Source organism: Dendrobates tinctorius, unplaced genomic scaffold, assembly GCF_039654945.1.
Source record: "Dendrobates tinctorius isolate UK_male_01 unplaced genomic scaffold, ASM3965494v1 ptg000020l, whole genome shotgun sequence".
Lineage (NCBI taxonomy): Eukaryota > Metazoa > Chordata > Amphibia > Anura > Dendrobatidae > Dendrobates > Dendrobates tinctorius.
Genome location: NW_027361688.1, coordinates 53,139,416 through 53,162,936, shown reverse-complemented (window position 1 = coordinate 53,162,936; position 23,521 = coordinate 53,139,416). Strand labels below are relative to the sequence as shown.

At 41.1% G+C, this 23,521-nt stretch overlaps 1 protein-coding gene across 1 annotated transcript in view; it reads left to right on the top strand.

Annotated features, from left to right (window-relative positions):
• Window positions 1-23,521, top strand: part of LOC141083180 (protocadherin Fat 4-like) — a 229,560-nt gene that overhangs the window by 89,976 nt on the left and 116,063 nt on the right. The window lies entirely within an intron of this gene.

Below are 23,521 nucleotides of genomic sequence, written 5' to 3'. Positions count from 1 at the left end.
TGGGGGCCAGTAAGGGGAAATTAGTTCGTCTGAGGAGGGAAACGTGTGTGGACGTGAGGAGACGAGCTGGAGGATTGAGCAGAGTTCAGGCTCACTTCTAGCTGTAGCGCATGGTCTGGAGTCCAGTCTCCAAGGTTGTATGGATACTGATGTTCCTGCAGCAGAAACTGGAGGAATAGGAAGCTGTAAATGCTCTGTTCCCACATAAGACTCAGAGGCACAACAGCAACGTGTGAGCCAGAAGAAGGAGGCTACAGCTGTCTGCCATACGAGGGAGTTCTAAAAGAGAACAAGCACCCCAGAAAGCGCTAGAAAGGAGATTACACAACCCATCTGCATAGAGAGATTCCTAAGTTGCTTCCAAGGTGGCCAGCCTCTGTTCCATCTGTAATCAGGACCCTGGACTGCACTTACAAAGCACAGTAAAGGTAACGGAAACTGCACCCTGTTGTGTCATTGCATTCTTCCTGCAAACCCTCCAGCACTGCTACATCTATGTGCCAGACACTACACTCTCTTCCTCAACACCTATTACCACTGCCCTGGGACCACAGCTCCACCTGTGGGGAGCTATTACATTTTGCTTCCTTATACCATCTGTCCCAGAGGAGCTGCCTGCAGTGTCGGCTTAACCCCTTCATTGCCGATAACCACAGGTGGCATCACGTATCATCCACTTATAAACTTTAATCAGCCACGCTCAACCACTTTTACATGGATGCCCAGGGCCACGGACTGGGTCACTGCTACTATGACACTTCCCTCTGAGATACCGGCCCGGTACCGAGTACCCAACTGCCCTGGCGGGCGATCCAGATACATGGACAAAATAGGCCAATAACCTCTAGTAAATGTAATACTCATTAAAATTTAAGAGCAGCGCCTTTCGAAGAAGCTAAATGTGTAAGGTAAAGTCAGCAAAAATGTACATTACTGCGGTGAAATGTATAATAACTAGAATGGGTGCAAAGGTAGAGATGGAGTAATTCCAGGGTTTGGATGGCTGATAAGTCTAGACATTTGCCAATCGTGTCTGATATTTTTGATTGTTTTACATTGTTGTCTGCTGAAGTTTATATTATTTAGCTACTAGAAGAAAAATTACCGCACTCTGCTTCATTTTTTTACTAATTGATTAATTCTACATCTGTCTAGCAGAAAACATTGCCTCCCTACCTATGATTATGTGGAAACACATCAGAGGGGATGATACCATAGGAGTGAACTAATTTTATGAAAACATTCAATGCAACAGGAGGCGCATTTTGAAACGATACAGGGAGTTAAAGGCAGAGCTCATATTGGCTTATACATCCTTTCTTACGGATCCATCTACAACAAACAAGGAGCATTGGTGGCAGAATTAAACCACCTTGGGGACACGAGGGAGAAATTGTTCTTATCTCAAAGAGAGATTTTTTTTATATACATGGAAACAAAGCCAGTAGGGTGTTGACTAATCTGACCAGGGGGATCAGACCACAACAAAAGATTTACCAGCTAAAAGATCCTTCAGGAACAATCCAATCTGACCCCCTGATGATCAACAATATCCTTGGATCATACTATGGAGCACTTCACAGTGAGCCCAATACCCCAAACATGACCTATCATGCACTACTGTATAAGGTAGCCATGCCATTGTTCTCAAAGGAGCAAAAATTGTTTCTTAATAAACCAATCTCCAGAGAGGAGATAATCTCTGTTATTAATAAATCAAAAAACTATAAGGCCCCCAGATCCGACAGCTATATTGCCGAATTTTTTAAACTTCCCACCTGGAGATCATACCAATCATGGAACAATTGACTAATAAAATTCTAAATGGCGATCCCTTGTTCCCCTCAGCCAATAGGGCAAATTTCAAACTAATCTTGAAGCCTGGTAAAGACCCTACGCACCCGTCCTCTTATGGACCTATTTTGTTAATCAACACAGATATTAAACTAATCTCAAAAATAATGGCGGACAGATTGGCGGTGATTCTTCCAGAAATCATATCCCCTTCCCAAGCGGGTATTTGATATAGCTGCAATTTTTCACTCTCATCTCTCCTCTCTCCCTCCTTATTTTAAAAAATCAGCTTTATTCAGAGATACGATTTCAACATGGAAGGCGGTGAGGAAGAAATATAACCTCCCTCATAGAATCTCTAAATATCTAAAACTATGGGCAAACCCCGAATTCCCTCAAGGTATGGAGAACAAACTATTCATTACCTGGTGACAGAAAAATATTTCTAATGTCTCTCACCTCCTCCACTGTCAGAACTTAGATGGTTGACGTGCTCTAAATTGCTTGAAAAGCATCCACTGAAATCCTCACATTGTTTTCAATACCTACAGATTAGGCTTTCGATCATGACAAATTTACAGGATGTCAGATGTGAAGCGAATCGCAACGTCCTGGATGAGTTACTCCAGCATCCTATGGGGAACCCTTCGATCTCCACAATCAACTCTATAATGAATCCGGATTTGTTGAGTCCTTACCCAGATACTTTTTAAAAATATTGGAATCTACATTTGGATAATGTTGAGGCACTTTCCAGGATCAGGAAATGGTTGGTTTCTTTTCCGGAAACACATAATTAATGAGTCTTGGAGGGAGACTCAATTCAAAATTATGGATGGAGCTATATACGCTTTTAATATTCATAGATTGGATCATAGCTCTGATAATCTTGTTGCATGCCCCAGGAGTCAGCTTCCTAGATCGGACCTGATGCATGGATTATGGTCATGTAAATCTATTGCCTCATACTGGGTATCAATTTCAAGTTTGTTAGGCAAATTGTGGAGTAACATAACACCGCTGACGTTAACATTGGCGATCTCACTCCTGGGAAGATTTGGGGAGGTGGGGGTTGTGGATACGGGGGCCCTCCAAAACTTTTGCATACCATTCTAATCTTAGCTAGAAAGTTGATCCTCAAGCACTGGCTTAGTCCTTCTACCACTTTGTTATCTGACTTGATGGCCCAATTGCATCACTTTATGGTGGTAGAGCAATGAGATGCACTTATGAAGAAAAGAGACAAAAGCAGGGAAATTTTTATTAAAATGGAAACAATTTATTGGTAAATTTTGTAATGCTGAAGAGAGACAAAAGATAGTTGAACCTTTCTCCTCAACGAGATGGTACTTAACAGAAAACCTTAAAAATGATTTGGGAGTTATTCGATTAGAGAACTAAAGCTGCCCCGGCCAAATAGGGTTGGATATCGGCTGAAGAGGGGTGAGTCATACTGAGTGTGTGATTTGGTCTTTAGAGGCAGGTGGGATGAGTTTCCCCTACACCCCCATCCCCACCTCCTTATCTTTCTTTTTTGTTTTTATACGGTTCTGAGAAAGGAAATTATGCACTGCTTTGTTAGCTTTATTGCTTCTGTGTTTGAGACATCCTTTAATTTTCTGTATGGAAACAATGGAAAATGATATCTGTGATGTCATCATTTTACAGAATACTGAACCTGCATTAGATTTATAGTGAATATAACGTTTTTTTCTTTTTTCGTTGTTATATTTTGTTATTGCGAAAAATGTATTCAATAAAAAAATGTATACGAAAAAAACATTCAATGCAAGAACGGAATTTCTGTTTTTAAAAATAAAAGCAAATTTGTAACTTTTAATTGCTGCTGGATTAACCTTTCACTTTACATTAAGGAGAAAAAAACACTGGTGCTTGAAGTTAGACTAAAACCTTAGTTTTTGGGCTCACGACCTTTCCTGTCTGTGAGCCCACGACTCTTTGAGGCTTCTCAGGAATATTTGCCTTAGTTCCTACCTGACTACATTGTAAAAGCCCTCATACTTCTAAAATGTTATGTGGCTTTTTGCACATGACGATCTATTTTGATTACAGTAATGAAGATACCGTATTTACCATGTGGTAGAGAAATCATCTATATACCTGTGTGCGCCCTAGTTTATTATACAGTATGACAAAATATTATTATGGAAGGCGATCTGACAATGCGTCTAAATGGAAAATGTTTCATATATGTGATGCATTTGGAGTTACTTACCAAGTAATACTAATCCAAACAGTGAACTTACAATCTGATATTATTTGGTGTCGGTTTTTCTTTATTTCTGGGCGAAAGGGTGGTTAAGTTCCTAAAATGAAAATCATTTTTTTTGTTTATAACTCTCTTTTTAATATTTCCATTCTGAAATGAACTCTTTAATTACTTTCCAAGATTAAAGGCTCAATCAGTGCATACTCTCTTCCACTCATGACCATTTACTAAATATTCAGTTTCAGCACATCTGAGCACTGTTTATAACTAATATACAACTGGAAGTAAAATATGGTATTATGTATTACCATTTTCTATGGAAGGTTATGTTTTTGTTTTCAAGAATTTTCACTTTTTTCTACATATTTTATTGTTTTACTTTGAGAGTTGTTGCAGATAATGGCGTACCCACTTTTATAAAATAATTGCTAAAATCACAAAATAGAAGAAAAACCTCTAAAATATGAACAAATCATTTTACAAGGCAATGATTACAAACTGTATTTATTAGCATTGACCAGGAGAGGGCAGTCTTGTCATCCAGTAAAGATTCTATACTGATTTAGACCCAGTCATATCAGCCCTGCGCTCTCCTCCCCCTGGCTCAGTGATTCACCCTCCCATCGTCTCTCACACAAAGAAGAGCTGCTGCTCCGATGAGAGCCCTGCGGATGATTTCAATGCAGGAAAACCAGGATTTTCCCGTTCCTAGGATTTATATTTTTGCTGCTCACACACTTGGATTGATGGGATGATGATTATTCTCTACACATTTTAGAAGAAGGATTTAAGATATGGACAACCAGAGCTTTGTGAAGGCTTGGAAATGGCAAGTAGCTTTCTCCCTTCTCCTTTGTAGCTGGGGCTGGGTCTCTGGGCAGCTGCGTTATTCTGTGGCTGAGGAGTCTCATCCGGGGACTGTGGTGGGGAACGTGGCTCAGGATCTGGGGGTGAATCTGGCTGATATTAGGAGAAGGAGACTGAGTTTGGGATCAGAAGGAAACAGCAGATTATTCTCTATAGAGCAGAAGAATGGAGCTCTGGTGGTAGATGAGAGGATTGATAGGGAGAGCCTGTGTGGATCCAGCCTGAGCTGTGTGCTGCATTTAGAGGCTGTGGCTGAGGATCCTCTGGAGCTGCACAGTCTGGAGATAGACGTTCTGGATATTAATGATAATTCTCCAATATTTTCTAGCATCAATACAATTATAAATATTACAGAATCTATTCCTGGAGTAAGGTTTCAATTAGGAACAGCAACAGATTTAGATGTGGGTAAAAATGGTATAAATCAATATAAATTAAACCCCAATCCCTATTTTTCTCTGCTTACAAAGCATCGTAAGGATGGGACCCTCATTACTGAGCTTGTGTTAGAAAAGAGCCTTGATAGGGAGGAAAAGGCTGAACATAAGCTTATTCTCACTGCTATAGATGGGGGAGATCCTCCGAAATCAGGGTCTACACAGATAACTGTAAACGTGTTAGACATTAATGACAATGCTCCTGTGTTTCATCAGCCCAGTTATAGGATCAGCGTTTTAGAAAATATTCCATTAAACTCTGTTATCATACAATTAAATGCTACAGATCTAGATGAAGGTGCAAATGGCGACATCTCATATTCCTTTGATCACCATACTTTGGATTCTGCAAAAAGGATATTTCAAATAAATTCAAAAACTAATGAAATAATAACTGCAGATACATTGGATTTTGAAGATTCAGATTTTTATGAATTGTATGTCAAAGCAACAGACAAAGGTTCATCTAGATTAGAGGGGTATTGTGTTATCCAGATTGAAGTAAAAGATGTAAATGATAACACCCCTGAAATTATTTTCACCTCCAAGACTAATGAGGTTCCTGAGAATGCCCCCATAGGAATTGCGGTTGGATTCATCACAGTCAGAGATAAGGATTCTGGTAATAATGGTGAAATTAGACTGGATGTGTCACCAAATTTACCTTTCAAAATCCAGCCCATGTCACAGCGTTACGCTCTGGTCACTAGTGGACATCTGGACAGGGAGAAGCGCTCACAATATACCGTTATACTGACGGCATCAGATCTGGGGTCTCCGTCACTCAGCAGCCAGATTACAATCAGCCTTAATATCTCTGATGTGAATGATAATCCTCCAGCATTTCTGCACAATGTGTACAATGCCTTCACACCAGAAAACAATGAGGCCGGCAGACTGTTATGTACGGTATCTGCTGTAGATCCGGATGAGGGAGCTAATGCAAACCTCATTTACTCCATCGCTGAGAGCCACATCCACGGTTCTCCCATCTCTTCATTCGTCTACATTAACTCCGACACTGGGAATATTTACGCACAAAGGTCTTTTGACTATGAACAATTCCAGGTTCTGCAGATCACAGCGAGAGTGGAAGATTCTGGATCTCCAAAATTATCCTCCAATGTTTCCATCTTCATATTTATTCTGGATACAAATGACAACCCTCCCACTATCTTATACCCGGAGAACACAGTGGAGACCATTGCTCAGGAGACCATCCCGAGATCTGCAGCTGCTGGGTATTTAGTCAGTAAGGTGTCTGCCGTGGATGTGGATTCTGGGCACAATGCCTGGCTCCTCTATAGTCTTGTTCAGTCTGCCAGTCCTGCTTTATTCCACATCTCTGAATACACAGGAGAGGTCAGGACTCTCCGAGGTTTACATGAGACGGATAACACGGAGCAGCGACTTGTGATTGCGGTCAGTGACCATGGACAACCCTCTATGACCACTACAGCCACCATCATGGTGAATATATTAGATTCTGTTGCTCAGGAAAGTCCTAAATCTCAAGATTTTCTTACAAATGCCAAATCTGCTCCAGACCTGACCCTGTATCTTATCGTCTCCCTTGTGGCCATTAGTGCAGTTTTTCTGGTCACATTTTCTATATTACTTGTCCGGTGCCATAGAAAGAATAATGATTCTGGGTGTGGATTCTGCTTCACTGACAAATCCCTTTCTACATCCTACATGGATCAGTACAAGCCAACCCTTTACCTGAACACAGATGGGACCCTGAAGTACATGGAGGTGCGGATGGCTCCACCAGAGGCTCCGGGGTCTTGTTACCCGGCTTGCTTCCCTCCTGCAGATATTCCAGGTTTTACTTTGACTCGATCACTAGATGATCCAATTGCAACTGATATAGTTGAACACACAGATCTTTTCTCCAACTCAAATGGTTTAAATGAAGCTAATCAGGTGAGATATTGAGCCTTTTTTCTTTATTCCACAGTTTTTATTGTGATCTCATACACTTAGTTGACGGCACATATTAAGTTTTGTTATAATGTTTAAGTATTTGGCTTCATAATACCTCAATATTTTCAGGATTCTTCAATAGTCTTATGATCTGGTTATCATTATGTCATTTATATTTCACTTTTACCATAAATCACTGCAAGTACAAACCAGTAAATATAATGCTAATTGTGGTATAGATAGATATGAGGCAGCATGTGACAATTTATGTCTACATAAAGTTTACAAGTTGGAATTGAGCGGCTCTGATACAGTATATATTGTCTTCTCAATGTAGTCTTCCTCATTTTCAACCTTGGAAATAGGGAGTGTGCAACTGGAGAGTACAAAACTCCCACATAGGACTTAGATGTAAGTATATGGGCGCTCCCAACTTTGTTGAGCTCTACAACCTTACAGTATATTGGAGCAAAATCACGTAATTAATTTTATAATGTGCAAATGCAGAGAAATCAACTTAACTGATGACTATATCACTGTCTAATAAGATAGTGTTCAATCATTTACTGTAATTGTGAATATAATAAATCTCAGCATTATTTACAAGATAACCTTCAGGATTTTATGTGAAGAAAGATAACCATCTAGATGTCATGCTAACAAAATGTCTACACCAGTAAAAACCATAAATTCATACGCCAACCCTAGTGAAACAGGGGATAAAGCGGCATAGGCAAACATAAAATAAAAAATTTGAATATTTATTTATAACGTTTAAAATACAATTTCCAAAGGAGTCTCCCAACTAGGTAAGAAAAAAGGGAACAGTGAGCAAGAACACAAAACCAGTAGTGGTAAAAACACCATAGCAGAGGTTAATTATGATAATGGCTCAAGCTACCAATAGATATCAACCAAAAGCAAAACAGTTTATATATGCATAGTGCCCATATATTGCAGCGGTATCAATCAAGGTTGAATAGCTATGTCCCAACCTGTAGATTTGTAAAGTGCTGCGGGTGTCTCCGGTGCCCAGCGGTGCTGCATGGGTGTCCGGAGCTGCCCGGGGCTCTGCTGACATTTTGCGACAGGCCAGAGCACTTCCACAGTTCCATGTGCAGTGGCCTCCAGGAATATGGCCGCCGCCTTGGGCGGTGCATGTGCAGATGGTGATCTCGGGACCAAGCTCTCGAGAGATGAGATCTCAGAGCTGGAACCGTGGAAGTGCCTGGGCTCTGGCCTGTCACAAAATATTGGCAGAGCCCCGGGCAGTGCCGGATAATAATGCAGCACCTCTGGGCACCAGAGAAACCTGCAGCACCTGCCAGCAACCGCCGGGCACCCGGAGACATCCAGACACCACCTTATCCCAGCTTGTGGCCTACACCTACGGTATCGGTAAGGCATGTACACTTTCTAAGATGCATCCCCATTTTTCTCCCAAATTTTGAAAAAAGTGCATCTTACAAAGTGAAAAATAAATTAATATGTCCTGCTGTCTATATGCACAATGGCAAATTAATCAAACCTGAGTAAAAGAAAAACAATCCAGTGTTGCCCATAGAAACCAATTACAGAACAGTTTGCATTTTACCACAAGTGTAAAAAAAAAAAAAAAAAAAAAAAAAGAAAACGGGACTCTCACTGGTTGCTATCAGGAAAAATGTGGGATTTTCTTTTAAACTATTTTGATACGTAAACCCTAGTAACATAAATCATGAGAAACTACAGTATAATTATTTAGCCTTAAAGTACTTACACTTGTAGGCAATGCTTAAGTGGATAAACTCAGTCAGTGCCTGAGGTTATGTGGCGCCCCCAGGAGTATGGTCGCCACAGTGGCATTACCTTCCTCCTAGGGAGTGTGATGTCATGCCTGGAAGCAATGAAAGGTCTCTATCAGTTAAATACAACACACAGCACAGTTCCCACTCCAGGCCAGCAGAGGGAGCTCTGCACCAAAACTGGGGGAAGAGCTGCTCTCTGGGGGCCAGTAAGGGGAAATTAGTTCGTGTGAGGAGGGAAAAGTGTGTGGATGTGAGGAGACGAGCTGGAGGATTGAGCAGAGTTCAGGCTCACTTCTAGCTGTAGCGCATGGTCTGGAGTCAGGTCTCCAAGGTTGTATGGATACTGATGTTCCTGCAGCAGAAACCAGAGGAATAGGAAGCTGTAAATGCTCTGTTCCCACATAAGACTCAGAGGCACAACAGCAACATGTGAGCCAGAAGGAGTCTACAGCTGTCTGCCATACGAGGGAGTTCTAAAAGAGAATAAGCAAGTGGAACTTCAGTGTAACACAGTACTACAAGTACCCCAGAAAGCGCTAGAAAGGAGACTACACAACCCATCTGCATAGAGAGATTCCTAAGTTGCTTCCAAGCTGACCAGCCTCTGTTCCATCTGTAATCTGGACCCTGGACTGCACTTACAAAGCACAGTAAAGGCAACGGAAAGTGCACCCTGTTGTGTCATTGCCTTCTTCCTGCAAACCCTCCAGCACTGCTACATCTCTGCGCCAGACACTACACCCTCTTCCTCAACACCTATTACCACTGCCCTGGGACCACAGCTCCACCTGTGAGGAGCTATTACAACTTGCTGCCTTATACCATCTGTCCCAGAGGAGCTGCCTGCATCGTCGGCTTAACCCCTTCATTGCCGATCACCACAGGTGGCATCACCTATCATCCACTTATAAACTTTAATCAGCAATGCTCAACCCCTTTTACATGGATGCCCAGGGCCACGGACTGGGTCACTGCTACTGTGACACTTCCCTCTGAGATACCGGCCCAGTACCGAGTACCCCACTGCCCTGGCGGGTGATCCAGTGACATGGACAAAATAGGCCAATAACCTCTAGTAAATGTAATACTCATTAAAATTTAAGAGCAGCGCCTTTCGAAGAAGCTAAATGTGTAAGGTAAAGTCAACAAAAATGTACATTACTGCGGTGAAATGTATAATAACTAGAATGGGTGCAAAGGTAGAGATGGTGTAATTCCAGGGTTTGGATGGCTGATAAGTCTAGACATTTGCCAATCGTGTCTGAGAATTTTGATTGTTTTACATTGTCTGCTGAAGTTTATATTATTTAGCTACTAGGAGAAAAATTACCGCACTCTGCTTCATTTTTTTACTAATTGATTAATTCTACATCGGTCTAGCAGAAAACATTGCCTCCCTACCTATGATTATGTGGTCTTAGCAGCACGAAACACATCAGAGGGGATGATACCATAGGAGTGAACTAATTTTATAAAAACATTCAATGCAACAGGAAGCGCATTTTGAAACGATACAGGGAGTTAAAGGCAGAGCTCATATTGGCTTATACATCCTTTCTTACGGATCCATCTACAACAAACAAGGAGCATTGGTGGCAGAATTAAGCCACCAGGGGGAGATGAGGGAGAAATTGTTCTTATCTCAAAGAGAGATTTTTTTTTATAGACTTGGAAACAAAGCCGGTAGGGTGTTGGCTAATCTGACCATGGGGATCAGACCACAACAAAAGATTTACCAGCTAAAAGATCCTTCAGGAACAATCCAATCTGACCCCCTGATGATCAACAATATCCTTGGATCATACTATGGAGCACTTCACAGTGAGCCCAATACCCCAAACATGACCTATCATACACTACTGTATAAGGTAGCCATGCCATTGTTCTCAAAGGAGCAAAAATTGTTTCTTAATAAACCAATCTCCAGAGAGGAGATAATCTCTGTTATTAATAAATCAAAAAACTATAAGGCCCCCAGACCCGACAGCTATATTGCCGAATTTTTTAAACTTCTCACCTGGAGATCATACCAATCATGGAACAATTGACTAATAAAATTCTAAATGGCGATCCCTTGTTCCCCTCAGCCAATAGGGCAAATTTCAAACTAATCTTGAAGCCTGGTAAAGACCCTACGCACCCGTCCTCTTATGGACCTATTTTGTTAATCAACACAGATATTAAACTAATCTCAAAAATAATGGCGGACAGATTGGCGGTGATTCTTCCTGAAATCATATCCCCTTCCCAAGCGGGTATTTGATATAGCTGCAATTTTTCACTCTCATCTCTCCTCTCTCCCTCCTTATTTTAAAAAATCAGCTTTATTCAGAGATACGATTTCAACATGGAAGGCGGTGAGGAAGAAATATAACCTCCCTCATAGAATCTCTAAATATCTAAAACTATGGGCAAACCCCGAATTCCCTCAAGGTATGGAGAACAAACTATTCATTACCTGGTGACAGAAAAATATTTCTAATGTCTCTCACCTCCTCCACTGTCAGAACTTAGATGGTTGACGTGCTCTGAATTGCTTGAAAAGCATCCACTGAAATCCTCACATTGTTTTCAATACCTACAGATTAGGCTTTCGATCATGACAAATTTACAGGATGTCAGATGTGAAGCGAATCGCAACGTCCTGGATGAGTTACTCCAGCATCCTATGGGGAACCCTTCGATCTCCACAATCAACTCTATAATGAATCCGGATTTGTTGAGTCCTTACCCAGATACTTTTTAAAAATATTGGAATCTACATTTGGATAATGTTGAGGCACTTTCCAGGATCAGGAAATGGTTGGTTTCTTTTCCGGAAACACATAATTAATGAGTCTTGGAGGGAGACTCAATTCAAAATTATGGATGGAGCTATATACGCTTTTAATATTCATAGATTGGATCATAGCTCTGATAATCTTGTTGCATGCCCCAGGAGTCAGCTTCCTAGATCGGACCTGATGCATGGATTATGGTCATGTAAATCTATTGCCTCATACTGGGTATCAATTTCGAGTTTGTTAGGCAAATTGTGGAGTAACATAACACCGCTGACGTTAACATTGGCGATCTCACTCCTGGGAAGATTTGGGGAGGTGGGGGTTGTGGATACGGGGGCCCTCCAAAACTTTTGCATACCATTCTAATCTTAGCTAGAAAGTTGATCCTCAAGCACTGGCTTAGTCCTTCTACCACTTTGTTATCTGACTTGATGGCCCAATTGCATCACTTTATGGTGGTAGAGCAATGAGATGCACTTATGAAGAAAAGAGACAAAAGCAGGGAAATTTTTATTAAAATGGAAACAATTTATTGGTAAATTTTGTAATGCTGAAGAGAGACAAAAGATAGTTGAACCTTTCTCCTCAACGAGATGGTACTTAACAGAAAACCTTAAAAATGATTTGGGAGTTATTCGATTAGAGAACTAAAGCTGCCCCGGCCAAATAGGGTTGGATATCGGCTGAAGAGGGGTGAGTCATACTGAGTGTGTGATTTGGTCTTTAGAGGCAGGTGGGATGAGTTTCCCCTACACCCCCATCCCCTCCTCCTTATCTTTCTTTTTTGTTTTTATACGGTTCTGAGAAAGGAAATTATGCACTGCTTTGTTAGCTTTATTGCTTCTGTGTTTGAGACATCCTTTAATTTTCTGTATGGAAACAATGGAAAATGATATCTGTGATGTCATCATTTTACAGAATACTGAACCTGCATTAGATTTGTAGTGAATATAACGTTTTTTTCTTTTTTCGTTGTTATATTTTGTTATTGCGAAAAATTTATTCAATAAAAAAATGTATACGAAAAAAACATTCAATGCAAGAACGGAATTTCTGTTTTTAAAAATAAAAGCAAATTTGTAACTTTTAATTGCTGCTGGATTAACCTTTCACTTTACATTAAGGAGAAAAAAACACTGGTGCTCGAAGTTAGACTAAAACCTTAGTTTTTGGGCTCACGACCTTTCCTGTCTGTGAGCCCACGACTCTTTGAGGCTTCTCAGGAATATTTGCCTTAGTTCCTACCTGACTACATTGTAAAAGCCCTCATACTTCTAAAATGTTATGTCTTTTTGCACATGACAATCTATTTTGATTACAGTAATGAAGATACCGTATTTACCATGTGGTAGAGAAATCATCTATATACCTGTGTGCGCCCTAGTTTATTATACAGTATGACAAAATATTATTATGGAAGGTGATCTGACAATGCGTCTAAATGGAAAATGTTTCATATATGTGATGCATTTGGAGTTACTTACCAAGTAATACTAATCCAAACAGTGAACTTACAATCCGATATTATTTGGTGTCGGTTTTTCTTTATTTCTGGGCGAAAGGGTGGTTAAGTTCCTAAAATGAAAATCATTTTTTTTGTTTATAACTCTCCTTTTAATATTTCCATTCTGAAATGAACTCTTTAATCACTTTCCAAGATTAAAGGCTCAATCAGTGCATACTCTCTTCCACTCATGACCATTTACTAAATATTCAGTTTCAGCAAATCTGAGCACTGTTTATAACTAATATACAACTGGAAATAAAATATGGTATTATGTATTACCATTTTCTATGGAAGGTTTATGTTTTCGTTTTCAAGAATTTTTACTTTTTTCTACGTATTTTATTGTTTGACTGTGAGAGTTGTTGCAGATAATGGTGTACCCACTTTTATAAAATAATTGCTAAAATCACAAAAAAAAAGAAAAACCTCTAAAATATGAACAAATCATTTTACAAGGCAATGATTACAAACTGTATTTATTAGCATTGACCAGGAGAGGGCAGTCTTGTCATCCAGTAAAGATTCTATACTGATTTAGACCCAGTCATATCAGCCCTGCGCTCTCCTCCCCCTGGCTCAGTGATTCACCCTCCCATCGTCTCTCACACAAAGAAGAGCTGCTGCTCCGATGAGAGCCCTGCGGATGATTTCAATGCAGGAAAACCAGGATTTTCCCGTTCCTAGGATTTATATTTTTGCTGCTCACACACTTGGATTGATGGGATGATGATTATTCTCTACACATTTTAGTAGAAGGATTTAAGATATGGACAATCAGAGCTTTGTGAAGGCTTGGAAATGGCAAGTAGCTTTCTCCCTTCTCCTTTGTAGCTGGGGCTGGGTCTCTGGGCAGCTGCGTTATTCTGTGGCTGAGGAGTCTCATCCGGGGACTGTGGTGGGGAACGTGGCTCAGGATCTGGGGGTGAATCTGGCTGATATCAGGAGAAGGAGACTGAGTTTGGGATCAGAAGGAAACAGCAGATTATTCTCTATAGAGCAGAAGAATGGAGCTCTGGTGGTAGATGAGAGGATTGATAGGGAGAGCCTGTGTGGATCCAGCCTGAGCTGTGTGCTGCATTTAGAGGCTGTGGCTGAGGATCCTCTGGAGCTGCACAGTCTGGAGATAGACGTTCTGGATATTAATGATAATTCTCCAATATTTTCCAACAAAGATCAAGTAGTTAATATTACTGAGCTATTAACAACTCCAGGTGTGCATTTTCCTTTAGAGATTGCACAGGATTTAGATGTTGGGCTTAATGGTGTCACTCGGTATACATTAATTCCAAATCCATATTTTTCATTGTCTGTTACAAGCCGTAAGGCTGGGACCCTCATTGCTGAATTAGTGTTGGAAAAAAGTCTTGATAGAGAGGAGAAAGCAGAGCACCAGCTTATTCTCACTGCTATAGATGGGGGAGATCCAGCCAGATCAGGATCTACGCTGATAACTGTTCGTGTTTTAGACATTAATGATAATCCTCCAGTGTTTGATCAGTCACATTATAAAATAAAATTATTCGAAAATATTCCGTTAAAAACAATTGTTATAAAGTTGAATGCTACAGATTTAGATGAGGGACCAAATGGAGAAATATTATATTCGTTTGATCACCATACTTTAAATTCGGCCAAACAGATATTCAATTTAATCCCACAGACTGGAGAAATATTTATTAAAGGGGATGTAGATTTTGAGGGATCAAAGCTTTTTGAATTGTCTGTCACAGCAGCAGACAACGGTTCTCCCAAATTAGAGGGGCGATGTGTTGTTCAGGTGGAAATAGAAGATGTCAATGATAACAATCCAGAAATTAATTTTATATCTAAAAATACTGCGGTTCCTGAGAATGCCCCCATAGGAACAGTGGTTGGATTCATCACAGTCAGAGATAGAGATTCTGGTAATAATGGTGAAATCAAAATGGATGTGTCACCAAATTTACTTTTTAAAATCCAGCCCATGTCACAGCGTTACGCTCTGGTCACTAGTGGACATCTGGACAGGGAGAAGCGCTCACAATATACCATTATACTGAAGGCATCAGATCTGGGGTCTCCGTCTCTCAGCAGTCAGATTACAATCAGCCTTAATATCTCTGATGTTAATGATAATCCTCCAGCATTTCTGCACAATGTGTACAATGCCTTCACACCAGAAAACAATGAGGCCGGCAGACTGTTATGTACGGTATCTGCTGTAGATCCAGATGAGGGAGCTAATGCAAACCTCATTTACTCCATCACTGAGAGCCACATCCACGGTTCTCCCGTCTCTTCCTTCGTTTATATTAACTCTGACTCCGGGAATATTTATGCACAAAGGTCTTTTGACTATGAACAATTCCAGGTTCTGCAGATCACAGCGAGAGTGGAAGATTCTGGATCTCCAAAATTATCCTCCAATGTTTCCGTCTTCATATTTTTTCTGGATACAAATGACAACCCTCCCACTATCTTATACCCGGAGAACACAGCGGAGACCATTGCTCAGGAGACCATCCCGAGATCTGCAGCTGCTGGGTATTTAGTCAGTAAGGTGTCTGCCGTGGATGTGGATTCTGGGCACAATGCCTGGCTCCTCTATAGTCTTGTTCAGTCTGCCAGTCCTGCTTTATTCCACATCTCTGAATACACAGGAGAGGTCAGGACTCTCCGAGGTTTACATGAGACGGATAACACCGAACAGCGACTTGTGATTGCCATCAGTGACCATGGAGAACCCTCTATGACCACTACAGCCACCATCATTGTGAATATATTAGACTCTGTTGCTCAGGAAAGTCCTAAATCTCAAGATTTTCTTACTAATGCCAAATCTGCTCCAGACCTGACTCTGTATCTAATTGTCTCCCTTGTGGCCATCAGTGCAGTTTTTCTGGTCACATTTTCTATATTACTTGTCCGGTGCCTCAGAAAGAATTATGATTCTGGGTGTGGATTCTGCTTCACCGACAAATCCCTTTCTACATCCTACATGGATCAGTACAAGCCAACCCTTTACCTGAACACTGATGGGACCCTGAAGTACATGGAGGTGCGGATGGCTCCACCAGAGGCTCCGGGGTCTTGTTATCCAGTTTGTTTCCCTCCGACTACAGATATTCCTAATTTTTCTTTGACTCGATCACTAGATGATCAACGTGTAACTGGTATGGTTGAACATACAAATCCTTCTTCTAACTCAAATTGGTTAAATGAAGCTAATCAGGTGAGATGTTGAAGTTTATGTGGCTATTTCCCTGTTTTCTATCCCATACTGTTTGCTGAAAATGCTTGGGTAATACCCCGACTGGTACTTTGCTTTCTATTCTTCTGATATTTTGTGACTGGATCCATGTACAGTAACATTTATATGAGTGATCAATACCTTTAATGATCTTATTTCTATTTTATAGTTATACAAAGAGAATGTTCTGCTAAGCAAATTCTCCATGTTGCATGCTTGACATCTCACATGTACCATACTCTAGATCTCAGCATGCACTGACAGCTAAATATAATATTCTCTTGTTATTTTACAGTATGTAGCTAAAAGGCACCATGTGATAATCTGTTTCCACATAATGTTAGTATTGTATTATACATATATAGTTACATAGGTTGAAAAAAGACCTAGGACCAACAAGTTTATCCTTTCTCCACCAGTTGTTCATTTTGTCACTAATTTAACTATAAGCCACAATGTTATGTGTACTGAGGAAATCATGCAGCCCTTTTTTAAAGGCTGTTACAGTATTGGCCATTTCTACCTCTTGTGGTCGGGCATTCCGCAGTCTGACTGCTCTAACTGTAAAGAACCCTTTCCTATTTAGTTGTTGGAATCACCTTTATTTCACCTGTAATGAGTGCCCCCTGGTCCTTAGTTTGGTCTTTGGAAGGAATAAGTAATTTTCCAGTCTTTTTTACCACACATGTATTTCTACATATATATGAGATCTCCTCTGAGGCATAGCACATAGGCTTTGTTGGATCTACACTGTGTTTACAGTATATTGTCTCCATTACTCATAGTCAGTTGTTGCTAATAATAATGTGTTAATTAAAAAAAAGATTCTGATTACCTATGTGGGCTCCTAAAGAAGACCAAACCTTTTTGTAAAGGATGTTGCCTTCTATTTCATGCATTGGTGCACCTAATAGCTGGCAATGGCTAAGCACTGATGTTTAGCTATTCTGCATAGACACATTTAAGATGAAGTTGCAATATGTGGTATAAATGTTTAACCTTTTTCTTATGTATTATTAGAACTGTGTAACTCATTCTAGTTTATATTAAGACTAAAAGAATACTTAAATGAGTTATTTCACATAAGACATTTTTCACCAATGCAACTGTAGGAAAGAAAAGTGATTCAGTTCCCAGTAGGATTTTGTTCTAGATTGAAGGGAACCTGACCTTTTATGATATTGAACTGCCCTTAATGTCTTGCTAGTGATGCAATGTCCATCACTAACATGATCTTCTCAAGCAAAACGTCCCACTATCTATTTAAAAAAAAAAAACACTTTTGTCCTTAGGTGATTGCATCACATACAGTATCTTCTCTTTCGGTCATGGGGTGGCGCTTTCTATCCTACTAGTCATGGTCAGTCATGGTCCTCTTCAAATTATTCACTCCCATCACAGCTTGATTGCCTGGATTGTTCCGATGTCATTGCAGTTGCCCAGTATATTTTGCGCTTGCACACTCTCAGGTCTCCGTGCATGCGTAAAGATGTTGCACGTCCACAGCTTCATTTCATACCTGTGCATGCTCGAGAGCTGCAGGAACAGAGTGCCACACATAGTGTGTGTGCTCACAATGCATACATCACCTAGCTACTGATTCTGGAGCATGTGCAGATATGAAATGAAGCTTGTCATGATCCAGGTTGGATCTGACAGAGTAAATGCACAAAGTAACCTTTTTTTCCCTTGGCTGTGTGCCAAAGGTGGTTTTGCCCCCAGTGGCCATTAGGGTCATTGCACTGTGGTGATTTCAGTTGTAGTTTTCCCCCCGGTGGCCATTAGGGTCATTGCACTTTGGTTACCATAGTTTGTGCACGTAATTATGTAACAGGTGTGGTATCTCTATAAGAGAGTATTAGGTGTGTTAATCACTGTTGGAGATAAGGTATTCATTTGCAAGCAAGCTTGGGTGAAGGATGGAGCTAAAGGAGAGTCATGGGCAACTCAGTGAGATTCCTGGAGTGTCAGCTATGGTGTCTGCAAGGAGGGCTGGCATGGCGTGGTGGAGTCGCAGCTATGGTGTCAGCAAGGAGATCGTGCATGGATTGGTGGAGTGGCAGCTATGGTGTAGAGCTGCACTCAAAATGCTGGAGGTTGTTGCTGAGAGCTGGACTCAAGTATGCTGGACTTTTTGGCAGAAAAGCTGGACTCATTTGCGGAACTCTGTTTTTGGACAGCTGCACGCAGGTGTGGACTCTGTTTGCTCCAAGGCTGCACTATGGTGCTGTGAAGATCCATTTCTGGACAGTGCACCCAGATGTCGGACACGGTGGAGGAAAAGATGCACGCAGGTGGTGGGCTCTGTTGCTGGGAGCGTAAGCAACAGAGCAAAGCTAAGTGGTGTTCCCCTGCTTTGTCACTTTTCCTTATGTGTGTTTAGTGCAGTGGTGGGATAAGTTTCCGCACCGACCAATTCCCTAGTGAGGGTTTAGGTGCAGGGCGAGTCAGGGTTTTTAGGTTCCTGATCGGCGCCCGGTGCGGAACCGGCCTAGGGAACGTTAGGAGTGTAGAGACACTGACTCAGGGGAGTGCAGGAGGTCTCCACTTCCCTGTTTCCCTATCGCAGGGCCACCATTGTTATTGTTACCCAGGTTTTCCCTATTCCCTTTGTCTTATTGTATTAGTTACCGGCCTGCGGGCTGCGTCACATAGGACATTTACACGTGCCGCGTCCTGTTGTATCAGTTACTGGCCTGCTGGCCATGTCACTCAGGACGGGGCACGTGACAAAGCTGAGGACATACACCCAAATTCAGTGCGCATGTACAAGGGCCTGATAATCACTGTGCAAGAGTGGAATTTACCGGGTGATTGTTGTGACATCGGGGCAGTCTGGGCTATCAGTCAGGCTGCAATGGGCGTGAATAATTTAAAGAGGACCATGACTGGACGGACAGAAAGCGCCACCCCTATAACTGAAAGAAAAGGTATGTGATGCAATCACCTAAGGATAAAAATTGGGCTTTTAGATAAATCATTGGAAATTTAGCTTAAGAAGACTATGTTTATGTTGCACATTGGATCACTAGCAAGACATTGGACATTGGGAGCAATTTCATATAGAAAAAGGATGTGTCAGGTTCCCTTTAAAAGTTTTTTTATGTTCGAAACACATTGGTAATTAATGCGGCGCTGTATTGCTATATTTAGATGGGATTTTCAATTAAGGACTTTGGATTATAACATTTAGGGCAGAGACACACTGGCGAATTGGATGGTAAAACTTGCCCTTGCCGGCACCTCTCCTGACCTGAGCATGACAGCATGATGGATTACTATGCAGCTGTCAAGTTCAGGCCAGGAGAGGTGTCGGCCAGGGCAAGTTTTACGATCCGATTCTCGGACGAAAAATTTGCCAGTGTGTCTCTGCCTTTAAACTCAATCCAGAGCTGAACCCCCTTTTTCTACAACTGCAAATGGCAATACATCGGGCAGTGGTGATTTCCTGAAATCTGTTTGGTTATACACATCTCACCTATGGATGAGCTTGTATACTTATTTTTATATTGAATTTATCACGTTTCCAAGGATAGGCAATAGATGTCTAATTGCCACCACTGGATTCCTACCAGTAGCTTGAATAGCAGACAAAATTTCAAGGACAATGAACATGTAATTACAGGTGGCCCTGACCCATGGTGACCACCCCATAACATGCACTAGCTGTGGAATAACTCCCAATACTTTGTATACAAAAACACTTGGAGTAAAAACATCCACCAAGGAAAATAATTAAAATAGTTTTATTCTCAAAAATTAATAATAAACAGAAAAATTTAATATACATAAAGACGGGTCACATAATAGCAGAGCTCAATATGATAAGGAATTCAGGTACAGAAAAAACACACATGCAGCAATACTAAGGGCTATGGAATATATATAATGGATATATAAAGATAAATAAAGTGCCAGTGCTTCAAGTCTTTCTTTCAAATATCCAAAGAGTCCCACCGAGTGACCCCCTCATAGTAATGAACCATCACAGCATAATAGCTCGAAATCATAGTTTAGAGGCCACACAATGAAAACCCATTCAAAAGCGCTTACCCATAGCTCATCAGTATGCCACACGTGTAGCCCCTACGCGCGTTTCGCGTGGGCTTCGTCGGGGGGCTGTGATGGCATGTTCTGTCCCTCTCTCCCTTATATCCCCACATCACAGCTGTGAATGATCGTCATAAACGGCGCATGTAATCACCGTGGGACCCGGAGTTCGCGTCATTAGACGGCGCCAAAATGTGACCCGTCTTTATGTATATTAAATTTTTCTGTTTATTATTAATTTTTGAGAATAAAACTATTTTAATTATTTTCCTTGGTGGATGTTTTTACTCCAAGTGTTTTTGTATACACAGTAGCTTGAATAGGTCTGCTACTCTTCTTTTCTCATCTTCTACCCATGTACAGTATCTATGTTTTCCATTGATAAAACATATATTTCTGGCCAGTATACATTTTTAAAACTTTTTAATTTTTATTCTTGGATAATATTTATTGCTATAATATTGTGCATAGAAGATAATGACATAGTTTAATTCTGTGTTGGATTAAAGACCCACATAAGACACACATAAAGACCCACATAAGACATTAGAACCACATAAAGACCTACATAAGGCTAGTTTCACCTTTGCATTTAAGGCCGCAGCGGCGGCCTGCGCACGGCCGCCGCTAAGCCCCGCCCCTGCCGTGCCTCCGCCAGTAGCTCCGCCTACGGGCGCATGACGCTGCATGCGTCCTGCGTCCCCTATCTTTAGCACTGGGGATGCAGGCCGTGCGCAGGTATGCATTTGACGGCGCATGCGTCCTTTTAACACTGCGCCGAGCGCACCAAATTGCAACCTGTTGCATTTGGCGCTGGTCGACGCAGCGTCAAAAGGACGCATGCGCCACCAAACCCATGCCTGCGCACGGCCTGCATCCCCAGTGCTAAAGATAGGGGACGCAGGACGCATGCAGCGTCATGCGCCCGTAGGTGGAGGTACTGGCGGAGGCACGGCAGGGGCTGCGGCCTTAAACGCAAATGTGAAACTAGCCTTAGACCCACATAAGACATAAGACCCACATAAAGACCCACATAAAACCCACATAAGACCCACATAAAGACCCACATAAGACCCACATAAGACATAAGACCTACATAAAGACCCACATAAAAGCGGCAAAAAGTTTTTATTTTTAGATGGTGAGGTCCAGTAAATTCATATAACATGATGATGGCAAGAAAATGATGATTATTCAGACCTAAAACACTTGAGATTATAGTCTACATTTGATTGGGGAAACTGCGAGCAGCCTGACGACACATGGCCAAAAGCGGTCAAAGATAGACTTTATTAAAGTTCATGTTTTGACCTCTATAAGAAAAAAAATGTGTGGAAGGTAAATTTTACTAAAATGCAGCATATGTTAAATCCGTCATATTTATAATGACTATGGTGGATGCTAAGGGACGAATACCAGAACAAAATTGAACAATATACTTAGAAAATTGGTGCTTTGGCCTAACTTTTTATTTTGTTTTCTACTGTACTTTGTGCAAGTTTTATATTATTTAGCTAAGAGAAAAAAAGCAGACTAATGCCTGAAGTGGTGCAAGTGGCTTCTAAGTTATGAAGTCCAGGACCTGTACTACCCAGGGACCCATATTTTTGCAGCATCTATACTTGAGTTCTTACTTAACTGCTGTTTCTAAAACATAGGTTTTATGGTTATGACTTTTAAAGAGCTATGGATACTATTATCCCATTTTTAAAATCCTGTTGAATATCTTTCATGCACTAAATCAACAAAAATAATTGTTGATCCCTGATTTACGCTGCATTACAGAAGTAGATGGTTTGCCAGTATACATAATCAACTATAAATAGTGCATATATTACAAAAACATCATGGAATCCGAGGTGACAATGCATCTAACTAGAGAAAGGTTCAATATACTGTATTTACCACATTCTTCCCAATATATACCAATAGATGCGGGGAACTTGCATTCCAACATTTTTGGCACAGGTTAATTTGGGTTAAGAGACCCTAAACTATCATATTCCCTGATTTCTGCTCTGTCCTTAGTATAGTCTTTCCCCTGTTCTACAAATTATTTTTTTAAGGTTTTAGGCAGAATCAGTCAATATTCTCATCCACTGGTGAGAGGTTCACAAAATATTCAGTTTCTGTGAATTTGAACACTATTTGTTTTTTTTTTAAATCAGATTCTTTTTATTAAATAATGTTCAAATAATTACAACTACGGGGAACATCTCCCCGAATAAATCACATACAAAAACAGAAAAGATGACAACCTCCCTCCTCTCTCTTCGGAAACCCAACTTCTGTAATTGTTTTTATATAGGAATATTAACCCCTTAATGTCCAATGACGGACACAGTCCATCATTAGACATTTCCCCTACTTTGATGAGGGCTCCGGCGCTGAGCCCGCATCAAAGCCGGGACATGTCAGCTGTTTTGAACAGCTGACATGTGCCCGCAATAGGCGCGAGCGGAATTGCCATCCGCCTGCGCCTATTAACTAGTTAAATCCCGCTGTCAAAGCTGACAGCGGGCATTTAAATAGCACTTCCGGCCGCCGGGCCGGAAGTGAGCCCATCGCTGACCACTGTTATGTGATCGGGGGGTCGGCGTCATGTTGCCTGGACAACCAGAGGTCTCACAGAGACCTCTATGGTTGTTCCAGGCTGAAAGCACAGGAGTAAATCTGCTACATATGGGCGATCTGCTCATCACCCATATGTAGCAGAGTCAATCGAGTTGTGCATGCTTCAAGCCTCCTATGGAGGCTATTGAAGCATGCCAAAAGTAAAAAAAAAATGTTTAAAAATAAAAAAATATAAAAAAAACCTAGAAGTTCAAATCACCCCCCTTTCGCCCCAATCAAAATAAAACAGAAAAAAAAAATCCTACATACACATATTAGGTATCACCGCGTTCAGAAT